Genomic DNA, 23221 nt, shown 5'->3' on the forward strand with positions numbered 1-23221 from the left:
GTCCTGAATTTTATGGAGTCCTTGCCCGTCACTCCATTGTGAATTTGTGACTGGATGCAAACCAACCCCGTCCTTGCCAGAGTGCATCATCTGGTGCTATACTGTGGGTAGCTACTAGGAAAGTTGAGGGCTTTCTGCTACAGGTTCTCGGAGCCGAAGATGGTATCCTCTTGGGTGGCATGAAGGTTGTTGTTCTGGCGACGGGCCAGGCAATTGTGTTGAAAGACCTTCACCACGGACTTCCTGGTGTGTCCAAATGAAGATGCTGATGAGAAGCCAGGATTTGGCTGGGTTTGGACACGGAAATGGATATGAAGACGTTGGTCCAGCTTTACTCCATCTGACAAGAGCACCAGAAGATTACCGCGGCAGCACCGCTGCACCCTTGGGGGTGGCCAGGACACCCTTGGGCTTGCCTACACGCCAATTTTCACCGGCCCATGCCTGGGTTCGATGTTTCTCATCCTGGTGGACATCCACTCCACAAGATGGCAACGATCACCTCCCGGGCGACTGTCGAGCGATTGCTTTTTCCACCCACTGAATACCTGAGGTGCTCATGATAGATAACAGGGCCTCTTTCACGAGTGGAGAGTTTGTAGTTTTTTTGAAAAGCAACGGGTTTTGCCAGGTCTGCACTGACCCATACCATCCGGGATTAAATGGCTTGGCGGAGAGGGCTGCATAGACAATTAAACAGGGACTAAAGGAAACAGGGCTCGATGGACACCGGGCTGGCAAGATTTTTTATTCTCTTACAGGACCACGCCGCGCACAGTAACCGCTGAGATGTTAATGGCTTGTTGGCTTCGTACACGACTAAATTTGATTATCCTGGACGTCGGCACAAAGGTGTGCCGTAACAAAGATTTGCAAAGGCGTGGCCCAGTTCGACGTTGAGCTCTCTTTGTACTTGACGGCGCGGTGTTTGTTCGTAACTTCAATGGCGGTACTCACTGGCTCTCTGGGATTGTCATCTGCCAAACAACACCGGTCCCTTACCAAGTTCTGGTCTGGGGGCAACTGATGTGACTGTTCTTGCATCACATTCGCTCAAGGAGGTTACTCCCTTGTGAGGTTCCTCGAAAGAAGCCTGTCCTGGATCGCCCGTCTCCATTGCCAAACCAGCCTGCTGTGACACCTCCTGTCTCTCTCGACACCGACATGCACCGATGTTGGATCTCCCGACTCTGAAATGGAGGCGCAGACCTCTCGGGTCTCGGGCGCCGATCAGCCACCTCCTGCCGATTGTCCGCCATCGTTCCTGCTGCGTAGGCCATTCACCAGAAAGGTATACACCCTCTGATCCGCGCACCAGCTACGTGATGATTTGCTGGAGCTGAAAATAATCCAATGTCCTCTGTCTGTTCCGCCTTCTCCATCTCATTGGTCGTCAAGGGAATCATCGGACTTTGGGGAGGGGAGGAATATAATAACCTACATGGGACCTATGGGAATGTTTATCTTTCCTGTGGTCCTTGCGGAGTTCAAGCTCCTGTACTAGGGGCAAGGCATCTCTATTAACCTTTGTATAAAAGGTTGGCCAGTAAGGCACCGGCCAGAAGAGGAACCCGATAGGGCTCTACCCGACAGTGTATATGTCATGTTGTAAGTAAAACCACGTTTCTTTCATTTACTTGGTGTGGACCACCTTATTAAAGTATCCTCCCCACAACAATTACTTCATTCTCTTTTTCATTCAGCTGCTACAAATATATCCTCCCCAGAGCAATTATTTCATTCTGTTTTACACTGAACTGGTGAGAACATACCCTCCCCAAAGCAATTATTTTATTCTGTTTTACACTGAGCTACTGAAACTATAACCCTCACCAAAACAAATACATTCCCCACTCACAAATCCTTAATTTAAAAAACAAATTCTAATTAAGGGGCAATGTAGCGTGGCCAATCCACCTACCCTGGACACCTTTGGGTTGTGGGGGTGAGACCCACACAAACACGAGGAGAATGTGCAAACTCCACACGGACAGTGACGCGTGTCTGGGATCAAACCCGAGTCCGTGGCGCCGTGAGGCAGCAGTGCTAACCACTGTGCCGTCCCACTACAAATCCTTTCTGCTTTGCATGGGACTGCTGCAAATATTTAGTTGTAGTTGTCAACTTTTATTTTAACTGTGGGGGAAACATCATACATTATTGAAACATTTTCTTTTTAAAGGGTTGCTTCAGCTTGCTGGAGAAGCTGGGGTCATTCTTCTTAAAGCAGATGTTAAGGGAAGATGCAACAGAAAACAGAGTAAGGATAATATACAAAGGAAAACTGTTTCCACAGAAGAGTTGGCAATCACAGGACACATATTTAATGTAATTGACGAAAGAACCAGAGGGGAAAAGAGAAGGATGTTCTTAACGCAGTGAGTTGTTACAATGTGGAATGCACTGCCTGAAGGAGTGAGCTGGATTTTGCAATAAGTATAATTGTCAGATAACGTGCTCAATGTTGTAGTGAGGTAAATTGAACCTGTGGCATCTGCTCATGCACGGTCGAAGTTGGCAAGTCATAAGTTTCTTTTGGAGATACCTGTAGCCCTAAAGGATGTGCATTTGCAATCCTCATCAGGAAACCTAACACCGACATGACTGGATGGCATGACCTGGGGTACTAGTTCTGCATCAAAGATGTCAGAAAGGGTTTGGGGTGGTTCATTCAAGGATAAGTGAGTTTTTAACAATTTTGATAAGTGATCATTACTGCCAAACATTGTCTCATGCTCTGACATTTAAATTTATAAGTGTGAAGTCTCATTCTGTCGAATGATAGCTATTGTTCGCGATTTTTACATTTTTTTCCTTTTCTGTCTTGTTCACTTTGTTTTCTCTGTTACTCCCTCCTGACTCTCTCAATCCTTGTCTCACTTTTATTGCATGACTTGAATCTATTTTGTATTTCCTGCTTCATGCATCCTGGAATGCATGTCTGAGTGAGGATTATGCAATCCGGTTGGTTGAAGAGCCTCACTTTGTCAACCTGTTCACATATGCCATGATCCCCTTTGGAGGGGGCTGTGCACGATCTGACACCAGATTACAGTTCGCCTGGGCTCTAGTTTTTTTAAAGTAACAAAATTTAGAGTACCCAATTCATTTTTTCCAATTAAGAAGCAACTTAGGGTAGCCAATCCGCCTATCCTGTACATCTTTGGGTTGTAGGGGTGAAATCCACACAAACACGGGGAGAATGTACAAACTCCACACGGACAGTGACCTAGAGCCCAGATCGAACCTGGGACCTCAACACGTGAGGCAGTAGCCTGCGCTCTAATGCTAGTGAACAACAGTTGTTGCTCCTTTGCAGCTGACAACAAAATCTAGATCGATAACTTACAAAATAGTAGTAATCTTTATTATTGTCATGGGTAGGCTTACATTAGCACTACAACAAAGTTACTGTGAAAATCCCCAAGTCTCCACACTCCGGCGCCTGTTCGGGTACACTGAGGGAGAATTCAGAATGTCCATTTCACCTAACAAAGAGAATTGAATATAATTGATGGGTAACAATTTCCAGCGCTATGGAGAAAGAATCAGAGTGGAAAATGGAAAAGCTCTGTCAAAGAGTTGGCACAAGCGCAATGGACTAAATGGCCTCCTCTTGTCCTGTAGGATTCTACATAGAAATGCAGACCTTAGTTAGCAATGAGTTATATAGTACACAGCCACAAATGATCCTTCATAAACCACAGAGTGTGCATTACAAGGAGAGTTGCCAAGGCTTCCAGATAGATAGATAGAGATAGAGAAATACAGCACAGAACAGGCCCTTCGGCCCACGATGTTGCGCCGAACTTTTGTCCTAGATTATTCATAGAATTTTGGACAATTTTTCATGGCCAATCCACCCAACCTGCACATCTTTGGACTGTGGGAGGAAACCGGAGTACCCGGAGGAAACCCACGCACACACGTGGAGGATGTGCAGACTCCACACAGACAGTGACCCAAGTCGAAATCCTGGAGCTGTGAAGCAATTGTGCTATCCACAATGCTACCGTGCTGCCCTTAAGAAGTTAACCTACACTCCATTATTCTACCCTAATCCATGTACCTATCCAATAGCCGCTTGAAGGTGACTACTTCCACAGGCAGTGCATTCCATGCCCCCACTACTCTCTGGGTAAAGAATCTACCTCTGACATCCCCTCTATATCTTCCACCATTTATCTTCAATTTATGTCCCCTTGTAATGGTGTGTTCCACCCGGGGAAAAAGTATCTGACTGTCTACTCTATCTATTCCCCTAATCATCTTATAAACCTCAATCAAGTCGCCCCTCATCCTTCTCCGTTCTAATGAGAAAAGGCCTAGCACCCTCAACCTTTCCTCGTATGACCTACTCTCCATTCCAGGCAACATCCTGGTAAATCTTCTTTGCACCTTTTCCAAAGCTTCCACATCCTTCCTAAAATGAGGTGACCAGAACTGCACACAGTACTCCAAATGTGGCCTGACCAAGGTTTTGTACAGCTGCATCATCACCTCACGGCTCTTAAATTCAATCCCTCTGCTAATGAACACTAGCACACCATAGGCCTTCTTCACAGCTCTATCCACTTGAGTGGCAACTTTCAAAGATCTATGAACATAGACCCCAAGGTCTCTCTGCTCCTCCACATTGCCAAGAACCCTATCGTTAACCCTGTATTCCGCATTCATATTTGTCCTTCCAAAATGGACAACCTCACACTTGTCAGGGTTAAACTCCATCTGCCACTTCTCAGCCCAGCTCTGCATTCTATCTATGTCTTCTCTTTGAAGCCGACAACAGCCCTCCTCACTATCCACAACTCCACCAATCTTCGTATCATCTGCAAATTTACTGACCCACCCTTCAACTCCCTCATCCAAGTCGTTAATGAAAATCACAAACAGCAGAGGACCTAGAACTGATCCCTGCGGTACGCCACTGATAACTGGGCTCCAGGCTGAATATTTGCCATCCACCACCACTCTCTGTCTTCTATCGGTTAGCCAGTTTGTTATCCAACTGGCCAAATTCCCCACTATCCCATGCCTCCTTACTTTCTGCACAAGCCTACAATGGGGAACCTTATCAAATGCCTTACTAAAATCCATGTACACTACATCCACTGCTTTACCTTCATCCACATGCTTGGTCACCTCCTCAAAGAAGTCAATAAGACTTGTAAGGCAAGACCTACCCCTCACAAATCCGTGCTGACTATCCCTAATCAAGCAGTGCCTTTCCAGATGCTCATAAATCCTATCCCTCAGTACCCTTTCCTTTACTTTGCCTACCACCGAAGTAAGACTAACTGGCCTGTAATTCCCAGGGTTATCCCTGTTCCCTTTTTCGAACAGGGGCACGACATTCGCCACTCTCCAATCCTCTGGTACCACCCCTGTTGACAGCGAGGACGAAAAGATCATTGCCAACGGTTCTGCAATTTCATTTCTTCCTTCCCATAGAATCCTTGGATATATCCCGTCAGGCCCGGGGGACTTGTCTATCCTCAAGTTTTTCAAAACGCGCAACACATCTTCCTTCCTGACAAGTATCTCTTCGAGCTTATCAGTCTGTTTCACGCAGTCCTCTCCAACAATATGGCCCCTCTCGTTTGTAAATACTGAAGAAAAAATACTTGTTCAAGACCTCTCCTATCTCTTCAGACTCAATACACAATCTCCCGCTACTGTCCTTGATCGGACCTACCCTCGCTCTAGTCATTCTCATATTTCTCACATATGTGTAAAAGGCCTTGGGGTTTTCCTTGATCCTACCTGCCAAAGATTTTTCATGCCCTCTCTTAGCTCTCCTAATCCCTTTCTTCAGTTCCCTCCTGGCTATCTTGTATCCCTCCAGCGCCCAGTCTGAACCTTGTTTCTTCAGCCTTACATAAGTCTCCATCACCTGCCCTGGTTCATTACCAAATACTAAATCCAATACGGCCTCCCCTCTGGTCCGACAATCTACATACTGTGTTAGAAAAGCTTCCTGGACACACTGCACAAACACTACCAAACACATCCAAACTATTTGATCTAAAGAGTTTCCACTCAATGTTTGGGAAGTTGAAGTCACCCATGACTACTACCCTGTGACTTCTGCACCTTTCCAAAATCTGTTTCCCAATCTGTTCCTCCACATCTCTGCTGCTATTGGGGGGCCTTTGGAAAACTCCCAACAAGGTGACTGCTCCTTTCCTATTTCTGACTTCAACCCATATTACCTCAGTAGGCAGATCCCCCTCATGGAGTCTCATGGAATCGAAGAAGAATCCCTTACGCATTCCTGATAGCAACTCAGGATTAAAAGTGGGCCTCTTTGCACTTTGAACGTTGTTCACCTATTCTCCAGTACCCTCGTGGTTCTCTAAAACTCCACCTGACCTCCCCCCTCCCTCCCCCCACACACACACACTTTTTCAACAGCATAAATCCATCCCACTCCTACCTCTTCAGTTCTGAAGAAGTGTCTTGTTGAGGCTTTAACTCTGTTTCTCCTTCTGCTGATGCTGCCAGATCCAGCACTTTCTGTTTTTCGTTCTCTGACACTTCTTGTGCAACAGCAGCGAGCGCAAAGCCTCTCGACCACAGGGGACCCAATCTTTATATGATGCATGCAGTATCATTTTCATAATGTAGGAAAGTGTCATGTGTTTGAATACCACAAGGTCAATCATCACATGGACAGATGGCACATGATCCATTATCATTTGAGATGTTACATGATTAAACCTCCAGGAAAATGCTCAATAGAATGCTTAACTTTACAATCTGGGATGTTGCTAATAATTCTGTTTCTAAGCACATTTGGAATATAATTTATGCTATTAGATATCTGGAGGTATGAAAGACATCTTTACAGTTTTCATGTAATACTTGCTATGTAAATGTATTTATTTTAAAAGCAATTCCTGCAACAAAAGGGAAAATGAGGATCCTGAGGAAAACACAAACTACTCTGTAATAATTTTACGATTATTCTCTGGCTTTGTGTTTCAGACAAATCTTATAAATTATACTTCTGGAATGTGGCTGAAATGTGGTCTCTCAAAATAATTCCACTCTGTAGTCCGCCCTCCAAATTAATAAGACTCAGAAGAAATAGGAACAGGAGTAGATTGTATGGCCTCTCGAACCTCCCGAGCCATTGAATAAAAATGAAAAATGAAAATCGCTTATTGTCACGAGTAGGCTTCAATGAAGTTACTGTGAAAAGCCCCTAGTCGCCACATTCCGGCGCCTGTTCGGGGAGGCTGGTACGGGAATTGAACCGTGCTGCTGGCCTGCCTTGGTCTGCTTTAAAAGCCAGTGATTTAGCCCAGTGTGCTAAATCAGCCCCTATAAACTTGAAATGAAAATCACTTATTGTCACAAGTAGGCGTCAAATGAAGTTACCGTGAAAAGCCCCTAGTCGCCACATTCTGGCACCTGTTCAGGGAGGCTGGTACGGGAATTGAACCGTGCTGCTAGCCTGCCTTGGTCTGCTTTCAAAGCCAGCGATTTAGCCCAGTGTGCTAAGAGACCTTGCATTGAGGGAAGGGGATGCCTTGCATTGAGGGAGGGGAGTGGGCAGCGAGGAGGGAAGTGGGCAATGGGCAGTGAGGGGGGTAACCTTGCATTAAGAGGCGGGGAGAGCGGCGGTGGACTGCTGCGGTGGGGTGAAGGTGTAGGAGAGCGCCTGATACCTTTATTTTTTATTTTTAGAGTACCCAATTTATTTTTTCCAATTTTAGGCGCAATTTAGCGTGGCCAATCCACCTATCCTGCACACCTTTGGGCTGTGGGGTGAAACTTACGCAGACACGGGGAGAATATGCAAACTCCACACGGTCAGAAACCCAGAGCCGGGATCGAACCTGGGACCTCGGCGCCGTGAGGCAGCAGTGCTAACCACTGTGCCACCGTGCTGCCCCCCCCCCCGATACCTTTATGGTGTGGGAGGGGGCTGCTGAGGGGGGGTAATGCCAGCTCTTATCGTGGTGCCCTTTAAAGATGGTGCCCAGATCTCTGTGGAGCTGGACCTACCGGCTCGATCAGGCCCTGCCACTGATGGCATAAATCACGCCCAAGCTTTGTTTTGTCAGAGTGGTTCAAGATCTGGTCTGATACTCGGCAGTGCATCTGGACAGATGCATAGTTATTTTCAGTCAGAGGAACATCCTGACAAATTATGAGAAAATTCTACCCTCTCGGCCCATTCCATGCAATCTCTCCATAAGGACTCCCTGGGTATCAACCTTGTGAACCTTTTGTTGCACTCGCTTTAAAAGACTATCTGGGGTAAGGAGACGAAAACTAGTCACAGAACTCCAGGTATGGTCTCACCCAAACCCTATAATTGCAGCAAGACTTCCTTACTTTTATTTTTCAACCCCATTTAATAAAGCCTCCCCGAAAACGCGCCGGAATGTGGCGACTAGGGGCTTTTCACAGTAACTTCATTGAAGCCTACTCGTGACAAGCGATTTTCATTTTTTTCATTTTCACATGCCACCTGCATTCAATTGTCATAGTATGCTCCAGTAATCTTAATTCACTATGATTGGCCTGCAGCACGGTTCGATTCCCGTACCAGCCTCCCCGGGCAGGCGCCAGAATGTGGTGACTAGGGGCTTTTCACAGTAACTTCATTGAAGCCTACTCGTGACAATAAGCAATTTTCTATTTCTATTTCTATTGACTCAGCTTAAACATGGCAGAGTTCCAAGTAGTAATTCAAAAGTTGCCTTTTTGTTGTACCTGCATGTTAATCATGACAGCTTAGTGCCATTTCTTTTCATGACAGATGACAGTACAAAATAATGCCAGCAGAAACAACTTTAGTTGTTCTAAATGGTTGCTGAAGGAAAACAATCGACTAGAGAAGTGTCACTGGGCTACCAGCAGGCAAGGCAAAAGACAAATATTTCCCTTCACCTTTGCTTAGTGTGCTCCAATAATCTTAATTTAAAACAATTGAATCTATTCACTTTACATTGAAACTTTACTTACACAAGGCAGTGTTCAAGGAATTTTTCAAAATTTTTTTATTTAACTTATTTAAAGGATGTTAAAATACTCTAATAAATAAAAAGGAATTATCAGAGCAATTTGAAAGCAAAATAGACCTCCTCCTATGACAGCAACCACTTATTATATGGTGTCATTTTTGATTTGCTTTTGCTATCTTTGTCCTTATCCAGTTTTCTCCTCTCATCTCCATAATTTGCCAGAATGCAAAAACATAAGAAATAGGAGCATGAATAGGCCATTCAGCCCCTTGAGCCTGCTCTGTTGTTCAATAAGATCATGCTGATCTGACTGTGGCCTTAACTTCACTTTCCTGCCTGCCTCTCATAACCCCCGACCCCCTGTGGTGCAAAAATCTGTCTAATTCCGCCTTGAATATATTCAACTACAGAGCCTCCACAGATCTCTTGGGTAGAGAATTCCAAAGATTAACAACCCTCTGAGAGAAAAAATATTAATCCTTCTCTCCATCTTAAATTGGAGATTCCATACCATGAAACTATGAACCCTTATTTTAGATTCTGTTACGCGTGTATGGTCAGCCCTCAACAAAGGTTAAGATACTAAACCAGTTGAATAATGTTTTTAAATTTAAAGACTGTGCAGAAAAGATAGATTTGTTCCTGGAGTGTTCGAGTTTTGTTATTTTATAAACAAAACTTTACTAAAAGAAAAGAAAACAATATTTAAACTTTCAAACTTCATATTTCCACCACTAACAGATTAAATGCAGTTTCTTAAATTTCAAAATTTAGAGTGCCCAATTCATTTTTTCCAATTAAGGGGCAATTTAGAGTGGCTAATCCACCTACCCTGCACAGCTTTGGGTTGTGGGGCGAAACCCACACAGACACGGGGAGAATGTGCAAACTCCTCACGGACAGAGGAGAATGTGCAAACTCCTCACGGACAGATCCCAGAGCCAGGATCGAACCTGGGACTTCGGTGCTGTGAGACAGCAGTGCTAACCACTGCTGCCCTGCAGTTTCTTAACTTCAACACAATGTTTTTCCCTTGCAAATTATACACTGGTGAGCCTGACATCAGTGTTGGGGAAGCTTTTGGAAAAGATGCTGAGGGACAGGAAATATGCACATTTGGAGGAAATTGGACTAATTAGTGACAGGTGGCATAGTTTTGTACGGGGAAGGTCATGTTTCACCAAAGTGATTGAATTTTTTGAAGAGGTGACAAAGAAAATTGATGAGGGAAGGGCTGCGGATGTAGTTTATATGGATTTTAGTAAGGTGTTTGACAAGGTCCCACAGGCAGACCGGTACAAAAACTAAAATCACCTGGGATTTGGGGTGGGCTGGCTAGATGGATACAGAACTAGCTTGTTTATGAAAGACAGTAGCGGTGGAATGGTGATTTTCAGAATGGAAATCTATAGCTAGTGGTGTTCCGCAGGGATCAGTCCTGGGACCTCTGTTTGCAGTATATATAAATGATCTGGAGGAAAATGTGGGTGGTCTGATTAGTACGTTTGCAGATGATACAAAGATTGGCGGAGTTTCAGATAGTACTGAGGATTGTCAGAGGATACAACAAGATATAGATAGATTGGAGACTTGGGCACAGAAATGGCAGATGGAGTTTAATCCGGACAAATGCGAGGTGATGCATTTTGAAGGATCACATCTTGGTCTGAATTATACTGTAAATGGCAGAACACTTAGGAACATTAACATACAGAGGGATCTGGGCATGTAGGTCCACAGTTCCCTAAAAGTGGCAACACAGACGGCTAAGGTGATTAAGAAGGCACATAGCATGCTTGCCTTCATCAGCTGGGGCATTGAGTACAGGAGTTGGGAAATCATGCTGCAGCTGTATATAACCTTGGTTAGGCCACATTTAGAGTATTGCGTGCAGTTCTGGTCACCACATTATCAGAAGGACGTGGAAGTTTTGGATAGAGTGCAAAGAAGGTTCACCAGGATATTGTCTGGTCTCAAGGGGGTTGGCTATGAGGAAAGGCTGTATCAACTAGGATTGTTTTCACTGGAAAGATGGAGGGTGGGGGAGACCGGATAGTGGTCCATGCTGATTTGGATTGGATTGGATTGGATTGGATTTGTTTATTGTCACGTGTACCGAAGTACAGTGAAAAGTATTTTTCTGCAAGCAGCTCAACAGATCATTCAGTACATGGGAAGAAAAGGGAATTAAACAAAATTCAAGAAAATACAAGAAAATACATAACAGGGCAACACAATAAGAAGTCTTACAACACCAGGTTAAAGTCCAACAGGTTTGTTTCAAACACGAGCTTTCGGAGCACGGCTCCTTCTTCAGGTGAATCTGCACATTCACCTGAAGAAGGAGCCGTGCTCCGAAAGCTCGTGTTTGAAACAAACCTGTTGGACTTTAACCTGGTGTTGTAAGACTTCTTACTGTGCTCACCCCAGTCCAACGCCGGCATCTCCACATCAGGGCAACACAAGATATACAATGTAGCTACATAAGCATTGGCATCGGATGAAGCATACAGGGTGTAGTGTTAATGAAGTCAGTCAATAAGAGGGTCATTTAGGAGTCTGGTAACAGTGGGGAAGAAGCTGTTTTTGAGTCTGTTCATGCGTGTTCTCAGACTTCTGTATCTCCTGCCTGATGGAAGAAGTTGGAAGAGTGAGTAAGCCTGGTGGGAGGGGTCTTTGATTATGCTGCCCGCTTTCCCCCGGCAGCGGGAGGTGTAGATGGGGTCCATGGATGGGAGGCAGGTTTGTGTGATGGACTGGGCGGTGTTCACGACTCTCTGAAGTTCCTTGTGGTCCTGGGCCAAGCAGTTGCCATACCAGGCTGTGATGCAGCCCGATAGGATGCTTTCTATGGTGCATCTGTAAAGGTTGGTAAGGGTTAATGTGGACTTGCCGAATTTCCTTAGTTTCCTGAGGAAGTATAGGCGCTGTTGTGCTTTCTTGGTGATAGCATCAACGTGACTTGGACCGATCCTGTCCCCACTTTCCAAATGCTAAGTTATTTTATCCTTAATAATTGACTCCAGCATTTTCCCCACCATCGATGTCAGGCTAACCGCTCTATAATTCCCTGTTTTCTCTCTCCCTACAATTTTAAAAAGTGGACTTACATTAGCTACCCTCCAATCCATTGGAACATGCTGGAAAATGATTACTAATGCATCCACAATGTATTTTCTTTTAGTTTCTTTTCATGAAAATGCTTTTCTACTTGCAGAAAAATACTTTTCACTTTACCTCGGTACACGTGACAATAAACAAAAATCAAATCAATCAACTATTTCTAGGGTCACTTCCTTACGTACTCTGGGACGCAGGCCCTGGGTGTACCGGGTTTTAATTCCATCAATTTCCCCAATATTAATAAGGATTTCCTTCACTTCCTCCTTCAGGCTAGACCCTGTGTCCACTAGTATTTCCGGAAGGTTATTTGTGTCCTCCTAAGTGAAGATAGATCCAAAGCATTTGTTCAACTGGTCTGCCTTCTCTTTGTTGCCCATTATGAATTCATCAGATTCTAACTGTAATGGACCTACATTTGTCTTCACCAGTCTTCTCTTCATGTATCTATAGAAACCTTTGCAATTTTCATGTTTTCTGCAAGCTTACTCTCGTATTCTCTTTTCCCCTTCCAAATTAAATCCTTTGTCCTCCTTTGACAGGCTTGATGGGGAGGAATGTTCCTGATGTTGGGGACATCCAGAACTAGGGGTCACAGCCTAAGAATAAAGGGTAAGCCATTCAATACTGAGATACAAAGAACTTCTTCTCTCAGAGAGTTGTGAACTTGTGGAATTCTCTAATCACAGAAAGGTGTTGGAGCCAGTTGGATATATTCAAGAGGGAGCTGGATGTGGCCCTTGCGGCTAAAGGGATCAAGGGGTATGGCGAGAAAGCGGAAGTGGGATACTGAAGTTGCATAGAACATAGAACATAGAACACTACAGCGCAGTACGGGCCCTTCGGCCCTCGATGTTGCGCCGACCTGTGAAACCATCTGAAGCCTATCTGACCTACACTATTCCATTTTCATCCATATGTCTATCCAGTGACCACTTAAATGCCCTTAAAGTTGGCGAGTCTACTACTGTTGCAGGCAGGGCATTCCACACCCCTACTACTCTCTGAGTAAAGAAACTGCCTCTGACATCTGTCCTATATCTATCACCCCTCAATTTAAAGCTATGTCCCCTCGTGTTGGTCATCACCATCCAAGGAAAAAGACTCTCACTGTCCACCCTATCTAACCCTCTGACTATCTTATATGTCTCTATTAAGTCACCTCTCAGCCTTCTCCTCTCTAACGAAAACAACCTCAATTCCCTGAGCCTTTCCTCGTAAGACCTTCCCTCCATACCAGGCAACATCCTAGTAAATCTCCTCTGAACCCTTTCCAAAGCTTCCACATCCTTCCTATAATATGGTGACCAGAACTGCACACAGTACTCCAGGTGCGGCCGCACCAGAGTTATGTACAGCTGCAGCATGACCTTGTGGTTCCGAAACTCAATCCCCCTGCTTATAAAGGCTAGCACACCATATGCCTTCTTAACAGCCCTATTAACCTGGGTGGCAACTTTCAGGGATTTATGTACCTGGATGCCGAGATCTCTTTGTTCATCTACACTACCAAGAATCTTGCCATTAGCCCAGTACTCTCCATTCCTGTTACTCCTTCCAAAGTGAATCACCTCACACTTTTCCGCATTAAACTCCATCTGCCACCTCATGATCATATTGAATGATGGTGCAGGCTCAAAGGGCCGAATGGCCTACTCCTGCACCTATTTTCTATGTTTCTATGATTTTTCTCTCTCTCTAAGCTCCGCCTAGCTCTTCAAATAAAGCTTCTCCCTTGAAGCTGTCAAACTTGAATCTATTCTCTTTATTTGGCTGATAGCCTATTCCTGTTTACATAAAAGACCAGGTCTATAGCATTCATATGCACCTACCTTCCATTTATAGATCATTAGGTCATCAGATTCTGTTAATAGGATAATGGCTGGTCATGTAGGAATGTCCTGAAAGACAATGGGTCTTTGATGAGTCGCATTATGCATTCCCTAATGAGATTAAGTCTGAATTAGGGGCATGTTTCTCAGCCAAGTGTTGGTGTATCCCTTTGAGTTCAGGCTAACAGCATTTTTCTTCAAACTGTTTAATCTTTAAATTGTCTGCTTCATTTTTGGACCCACAATTCTAGTATCTCCCTATCACAATAGTTCCCCAACAAAAGGAAGCATCTTCTCATTATGGGCTGGTTTAGCTCACCAGGCTAAATCGCTGGCTTTTAAAGCAGACCATGTAGGCCAGCAGCACGGTTCAATTCCCGTACCAGCCTCCCCAGACAGGCGCCGGAACGTGGCGACTAGGGGCTTTTCACAGTAACTTCATTGAAGCCTACTCGTGACAATAAGCGATTTTCATTTTTTCATTTTTTCATTATTTACCTTCGGGCGGTATGGTGATGCGGTGGTTAGCACTGGTTCAATCTCAGCCCAGGTCACTGTCCATGTGGAGTTTGCAAATTCTCCCCGTGTTTGCATGGGTCTCACCCACACAACCCAAAGATATGTAGCATAGATGCTAAATTGCCCCTTTATTGGAAAAAAAAACAAGTGCGCACTCTAAATGTATAAAATTGTAAAAATAAATATCATTATCTACCTAATCAAACCCCCTCAGAACCTTTTATGTTCCAATAAAACCACCTCTCATTCTTCTAAACTCCAATGTGTACAGATCCAACCTGCTCAATCTTTCCTCATAAGGCACCCCTTAATCCAAGGAATCAACATAGTAAACCTTCTCTAAACAGCAGTTTGTCCATCCTCAAATAAGGCGCCCAAAACTGTACTTGGTAATTGCAGTCTCACCAATGAGCTGTACAGTTGTAATTCCAATTATATACTCCATCTTCCATGCAATAAAGGCCAACATTTTTTAAATTACTTGCTGTACCTGCATGCTGACCTTTTATGATTCATGTGTGAGATCATTCCAAACCTTCTATACAGCAGCAATCCTCAGTCTCACTATTTAAATTATATTCTGCTTTTCTATTCTTCCTAGCAAAGTACAAAACCTCATATTTTCCCACATTATACTCCAGCTACCAATTTTTTTGCCCACTCACTTAACCTATCAATGTCCCTTTGCAGATTCCTTATAGCTTCCTCACAACTTGCTTTCCTACATATCTTTGAATCATCAGAAAATTTGACTATAACACCAAGGCACTCCCTTTGGCACTCCATTAGATACAGTTTGGCAATCTACAAATTGCCCATTTATCTTGACTTTATGTTTCCTGTTCATTAGTCACTTCTCTATACATACATATCATCTCCAACAACATTAGTTCTAATATTGTGTAATTTAATGTGTAATAAAGCATTTTATTGAATGCTTTTTAGAAATTCAAATATACTACATCTACCAGTCCCCCTTTATCAACACTGCTTGTTACTTCTTCAGAGAACTGTAATCAATTTCCCAAACATGATTTCCCTTTCACAGAATCATGTTGACACTTCTCAATTATATGATGATTTTCTAAATGCCCTGCCACTACTTCCTTAAATATGAATTTCAGCAGTTTCCCAATGACCGGTGTTAGGCTAACTGGCCTACAGTTTCCTACTTTCTGCCTCCCTCCAATCCGCTGAGACCTTTCTAGAATCTAGGGAATTTTGGAAGATTTATAACTAATGCATCTACTACTACTGCAGCCACTTCTTCTAAGATCTTAGGATACAGGCTATCAGATCCAAGGGACTTCTCAGCCTTTAATGCCTTTAGTTTACCTTTTCTTTAGTGATCATGATTGTTTTAATTCCTCCATCCCTTTTGTCCATTCATTTGCTCCTATAATGGTTGGAAAGCTTTTGTGTCTTCTACTGTGAAGACAAATGCAAAATACTTGTTCAAAGTCTTTGCCATTTCCTTGTTTCCCATTATTAATTCCCCAGTCTCATCTTCGATTTTCACTTTAGCTACCGTATGCACAAGCTGGTGGTGGCATCGTAGTTGTAATAACCTGCATGGGACACATCCAGCTGGGGATGATTGATTCCTGTGCTCGTTGGGACTGCGGGCTCTCCCATTATGGGCAGGGTAGCTTACCAGCACTGCTGTGAAAGGTCGGCCAGTGTGGAGCCGAACATGAAAGGAGACAGGACCCGATGAGGTGTAACTGGGCCTCGTGTAGATAACATTGTTGTTAGATAAATGTCTTCACTACAACTTGCTGTTGACTTCCCATGTCTTATTAAACTGGTGACGAGGGTAAAACTGGAGCTGTCAACGTGCAGCCTGTCCGGCTGAGCCATCTCCCCGGAAAATTTTTCTTTGGCTGAAGGTACGGAGTTCGTTGATTACGTTGCTGCTGTTCGGGTGTTTGGAGGTTTTTGACCCTGTCATGGACTTCGGGAATCGGTGTACAGAGTGTCTGCGGTGCTTTTTCGGAGCCATTGAACACAAGTACTGGGCCGAGGTTTTGATGTCGGCCTGTGAAGCGTGTCCATTTGGAGTAGTCAGTATCCAACTCTACCGGATGTGGTATCATCTGATCGACTTCTTATGATGGTGGCGCAACATTTCAATCCGTCTCCATCCATCACCGTTTAATGATACTGGTTCGATGCGGCAAAGTGGTCCACCGAGGAGTTGGTTGTCGAGTTTGTTGCTGGACTTTTAGTAGACCACTGAAGTTGTGACTGCAGCACTGTATTGACAGACATGTTCCGTGACTGATTGGTATACGGGATACACAACAATGACATCCACACAGAGAGCTGACAGTTGCCATGTGGCTGCAAGTTTTGCAAATAGTGACGCTAATGGGTTGTGCGCTGCAGGTGCAGATGACTGGTGCGCAGTTGTGACATCCCTCATTTGAGGTTGGAGGGTGTTATCGAATGACTGATGTGCACATTGAAGACTCCATTGCCATTGTGTTGTCCGGCACGTTCCAACTGGGAATTCTGCCCTGTGGTGGTGTGTGAGGAAGCCTGCTTTTGTTTTTTGCAATGCGGCTTTATGTGACTATAAAAGAAGTACAGGATGAGCTTCAGGGCGACAGCTCCTTCACATTTTGGTAGGTGCTGCAAGTCTCCCTTTATTTCCATGCTGGTGCTGTATGGGCGATCGGGGGATACGGGACATGGAACTGGACATTGCCAGGCACCGCCCTCAAGTGGTCCCTCTGCGGCTTGGAAGGAATGCTGTGGTGATTCGGGCCTTGAGTTGATGGGTCAGACTCTGTGCCACGCCCCATTCCCGCGCTCAGCGGTTGGCAACTTCGCCCACTGTGCGATGAGTATGGGTGTCGGACCTGACATAATCATCGACAGGGTACACGCCGGCCTTTCCTGCTTATCCATTCTACGGCATCTTACCGGAACCAAAATGCTTTTCTTCCTTTTCCGCGGTTCCGTTTCCTTGACTTTTTCGTCCTCATCGTCGTCCTGCGAGAGGTTCTTCGGACTTTTGGGGGGAGGAATGTAATAACCTGCATGGAAATTCCCATTGAATGCACCCCTCGCTGTCAGGAAACCTGTGGTGGTGATACGCCATTGGCAGGACCAGAGGTTCCTACCAGCGTGAACGGCCAGAAAATGCAGACCCATGTGCCTGCAATGGCTGTCATAGCATCCCATTTATTTTCATCTGGTCTATTGGCTCATCCATCTTGTTATGAATGATGTGAGCATTCAGCCAAAGTACTTTCAATGTCTTTTTATCACTTTTCCCTACACTGACCCTATTTGCTGGTGCATTTTTATGTTGTATGCTCTGTCCTTTCCTGTCACACTCTGGTTATCATTTCCTGTATTGCTAGCTTATCCTTCCACAGTTCTTGTGATATATCTGGTATAGGGAAATAAATGATCATCTGGACTGAATAGGATGCCAAGACAACAAATTGTCCAGTTTGTTCAGAGATCAGGGCAGCACGGTAGCATAGTGGATAGCACAATCGCTTCACAGCTCCAGGGACCCAGGTTCGATTCCAGCTTGGGTCACTGTCTGTGCGGAGTCTGCACGTCCTCCCCGTGTGTGCGTGGGTTTCCTCCGGGTACTCCGGTTTCCTCCCACAGTCCAAAGATGTGCGGGTTAGGTGGATTGGCCATGCTAAGTTGCCCTGAGTGTCCAAAATTGTCCTTAGTGTTGGGTAGGGTTACTGGGTTATGGGGATGCGGTGGAGGTGTTGATCTTGGGTAGGATGCTCTTTCCAAGACCCGGTGCAGACTCGATGGGCCGAATGGCCTCCTTCTGCACTGTAAATTCTATATACCGTATATACTCGCGTATCATGCGATCTCGCGTATCATGCGACCCCTAAATTTTAGACCCCAAAACATGATTTTATGCTATACCTCATGTATCATGTGAGTCACTTTTTTGAGACACCAAATGAGATACCAAATTACGTCGTTAACAACCGCCGTAAACAACCAGCTGTTTTGCGGTTTCTAATCACAGTAATAAGCAGTTAACTAACGCGTAACACATAACGGTCGAATACATTCTACCATTAGCCACTATGGAGAAAAGATCTACCAAGAAATATACTGCCAAATTGAAGCTGCAAGTCATTGCCGAAGCGGAACACAGCAACAACGTTAAAGCTGCAAAGCTGTTTGGTGTCGGAGAAAGCTGTTCGCGAATCAAACACCGATATAGCAATCGTTCCAGCTGGCTTGACTAGCGTCGTTCAGCCACTTGACGTATCCATTAATAAGCCATTTAAAGACAATATAAGAAAGAAATGGAATGACTGGATGATGGAAGGAGAGAAATCATTTACGAAGGGAGGGAATATGAAGGCTCCGGATTTGCCTCTACTGTGTTTGTGGGTAAAAGAAGCATGGGCTGAGATAGATGCAGATTTGATTGTTAAAGCATTTAAAAAATGTGGAATAGCAAATGCTTTGGATGGAAGTGAAGATGATGCTATATTCGAAGATGCAGGAGAAGAGGATGAAAATATTGAAGACCTGGAAGATGATCAGTATGACGACTGCCTGGATGAAGAAGAATTCCAAGCTTAATTTGATAATGACACTGATAGCAATGAAAGCGAATTTGACGGATTTTAGTTAACCTGCAAAAGTTTGTTTTAATATTTTTTTTATTAAAGTTTTATTAAAGTTTGTTAATTAACCTACATATGTATTCCTGTTTATATTTTATTGTCCATAATAATGTCCATTTGACTTTCCGTTAATGGATACGGTCTGCTTAACAGCCTAATCTTGACCAGTACTTCACACCTGAAATTTTGTATCTCGCGTATCATGCGACCCCCCAAATTCAGGTCAAAATTTAGGACTTCAAAGGTCGCATGTTACGCGAGTATATACGTTAATAGCCATATTATGATGCAATATTTGGACCATATTGGATTGGATTGGATTGGATTTGTTTATTGTCACGTGTACCGAGGTACAGTGAAAAGTATTTTTCTGCAAGCAGCTCAACAGATCATTCAGTACATGGAAGAAAAGAGAATTAAACAAAATTCAAGAAAATACATGAGAATACATAATAGGGCAACACAAGATATACAATGTAACTACATAAGCATTGGGATCGGTTGAAGCATACAGGGTGTAGTGTTAATGAGGTCAGTCAATAAGAGGGTCATTTAGGAGTCTGGTGACAGTGGGGAAGAAGCTGTTTTTGAGTCTGTTTGTGCGTGTTCTCAGACTTCTGTATCTCCTGCCCGATGGAAGAAGTTGGAAGAGTGAGTAAGCCGGGTGGGAGGGAATCCTTGATTATGCTGCCCGCTTTCCCCAGGCAGCGGGAGGTGTAGATGGAGTCAATGGATGGGAGGCAGGTTTGTGTGATGGACTGGGCGGTATTCACGACTCTCTGAAGTTTCTTGCGGTCCTGGGCCGAGCAGTTTGCCATACCAGCCTGTGATACAGCCAGGTAGGATGCTTTCTATAGTGCATCTTTAAAAGTTGGTACGGGTTAATGTGGACATGCCGAATTTCCTTAGTTTCCTGAGGAAGTATAGGCGCTGTTGTGCATATGAAATAGAGCATGATTGAATAAAGCTTTTTATTGCAAATAAAAACATTATTATAGCCGGATATAAAATCAGTATCATTCACACACTAATTGTTTACATTTTAAATTTAAGGACATTATGAGAAACAAACTGACACCAAAAACTGGAAACAAGGCTGGAATTGGCCAAGATAAGATGTCACTGGCAAGGGACGGAAAAGCTTGTGAACCCCAGTTATTAATACTTAAACTTGAGCCTGAAAAGCAGTATTGAAAGTACGAGGCTAAAGGAAAGGAACTTAGTGCATATTCAAGGTTAAAGAGAAGGAAGGTCGGCATGAGAGGATTTTGTTCATTAATTGCACTGTTTTCCAATGATGAAAGTATCAGGGAAAGATCCAGGCTACATGATGTTCATAACATACTGCTATTTCCTTTTCGTCTTTTGCCCTTGATTCTCAGTCAACAGAACAACACATTTGCATGCAAATTTGTCACAGGAGTGTGGTGAATGTAATTCACACTGTAATATATATGATACCATATTATTGTAAGCGCAGTTGAGTTGCCCGACCACTAGGGGGAGTAGCACTGGGAATGCATAGGAGTTTGTACAGGGCTCCACCCTTGGCTCCGCCTACGGCTCCTACCCCTGGACTGCTGTATAAAGATCGATGCCAGAGCCAGCCGACCAGTTCATCCAGGGTTCATCGTGTTACAGGCCGGCTCTGTTGTAAGTAGATTGAAACCACTGTTCATATCTTAAAGCATGTGTCTCGTGAATTGATGGTCTCATCAATTTAATCTACTTAAGAAACAGTAAGGAACAATCATGGAATCAGCCCTCAAGCCTGAGCGATTGGAACTCGACCCACAGGATGCAGAGGCAAAAGAAATCTTTTCGCATTGGCTCCGATGTTTTAAAGCCTACCTGGCTGAAGCAATCTCAGCTGAAACGACGGAGGAGCAGAAACTTAGCCTACTGCACGTGAGGGTAATCTACAGAATTTCCACTCAACTAAACTGTACCGGCTCATATACTGAATCCCTAGCACTACTCAACAAAATGTATGTGAGGCCTGTAAATGAGGTCTACGCACCACACGTGATTACTACTCGCCGTTAGCGGCCTACGGAATCACTCGAAGAATTCCTCAGACAACTAAAAACTCTATCTCGGGACTGTAACTATCAGCCTGCCATTTTTGTGGCCAGCCCGCGGCAGCACTGCCCAGCCTGCAACGTGACCTGCAGCAGCTACGGGCGAAAAGGACACTATGCCAGAGTGTGTTTGGTGAAGAAAGCCCCAGCCTCTAACCCTCCCATGGCTCAAAGCACTCGTTCCCTGAATTCACAGGCCTGTACGCCCCGAAATGCTGCAGCCTGCATGCCGACCCTGCCCCCACCCAACATGTGCGACTCATGGGGGCGGCCATCTTGGCAATCCTCCTCCATGCGGCTAGCCATGCGGGGCTCATGGGGGTGGCCATCTTGGCAATCCTCCTCCATGCGGCTGGCCATGTGCAACTCATGGGGTGGCCATCTTGGGATCCATCCCCTCCAAACTCTGAAACTTACCTCAACGACTACGAACTCAGAGGGCAGTCATCACGGGGCCACTCCAGCGCAACTGATCGAGCCGCCGACTACCCGCAACTCAGCGCAGTCACACTGGACCAATCGTGCCCAAAGCACCTCCACAACTCGATGGCGATGTTCCAAATCAACGGGTACAGCACGCCATGCCTGTTCGACTCTGGGAGCACTGAGAGCTTCGTACACCCAGATCTGGTAAGACGCTGTTCACTCCCCGTTTTCCCTGCGCGGCAAACTATCTCCCTCGCTTCGGGCTCCCACTCTGTCCAGATCTAAGGACGCACCGCCGCGACTCTCACAATCCAAGGCGCTAGCTATGCCAAATTCCAGCTCTACGTCCTGCCTGAACTCTGCGCCCCACTCTTATTGGGACTCGATTTTCAATGTAATCACAAGAGTCTCACCCTCAGTTTGACAGGGGAAATAGTGTGGCCTAAAAGAGTAGGCGGGCTTTGTCCGCATATTGAGGGTCCCACTGGGCGTAATAGGAAAAAAATCCCAAGCACCGTTTGAGGGCCTTGGGACAATGAGGGAGAGGGAGTTCTAAGGGGGGGCGCATACGGTCCGGGGCGGGGCTCAGGACTCCGTTTTCCACGACATAGCCGAGAATGGCTAGTCTGGTCGTGCGGAAAACGCATTTCTCCTTGTTATATGTTAGATTTTGTTTCTGAGCCGTCTGGAGAAAACGGTAGAGGTTGGCGTTGTGGTCCTGCTGGTCATAGCCACAGATGGTAACGTTATCCAAGTACGGGAACGTGACCCGCAGCCCGTACTGGTCCACCATTTGGTCCATTGCTCGTTGGAACACCGAAACCCCATTTGTGACGCCGAAGGGAACCCGGAGGAAATGGAAGAGGCGGCCATCGGCCTCGAATGCCGTGTAGCGGCGGTCCTCCGGGCGGATTGGGAGCTGGTGGTAGGCAGACTTCAGATCCACCGTGGAAAAAATCCGATACTGGCCGATCTGGTTAACCATGTCTGCAATCCTGGGGAGGGGGTACGCGTCGAGGGGCTTAAACCTATTAATGGTCTGACTATAGTCTACGACCATGCGGAATTTTTCCCCTGTCTTGACGACTACCACCTGAGCTCTCCAGGGGCTGTTGCTGGCCTCTATGATCCCCTCACTGAGGAGCCTTTGGACCTCCGATCGGATGAACACCCTATCCTGCAGGCTGTATCACCTGCTGCGAGTGGCTACGGGTTTACAGTCCAGGGTGAGGTTGGCAAAGAGAGGAGCGGGGGGATTCGCAACATGGCTAGGCTGCAGATAGTGAGTGGGGGTAGGGGTCCGCCGAAACTGAGGGTGAGACTGCTGTATAAAGATCGATGCCCAGAGCTGGCCGACCAGTTTGTCCAGGATTCATCGTGTTACAGGCTGGCTCTGTTGTAAGTAGATTAAAACCACTGTTCATATCTTAAAGCATGTGTCTTGTGAATTCATGGTCTCATCAAGGAGTAGGCCATTTAGCCCTGAAACCTGCTCCACCATTTAATAAGATCATGGCTGACCTGATTGTGACCTTGATTCCACTTCCCCCACCTATCCTCAAAAACGTTTGACTCCTTTGTTAGCCAATATTTACCACGTAAAAAATATTCAAAGACTTCTGGGGGAGAGAGTTCCA

The sequence above is a fragment of the Scyliorhinus canicula genome, chromosome 6 (genome assembly GCF_902713615.1).
Source record: "Scyliorhinus canicula chromosome 6, sScyCan1.1, whole genome shotgun sequence".
NCBI classification, from domain to species: domain Eukaryota; kingdom Metazoa; phylum Chordata; class Chondrichthyes; order Carcharhiniformes; family Scyliorhinidae; genus Scyliorhinus; species Scyliorhinus canicula.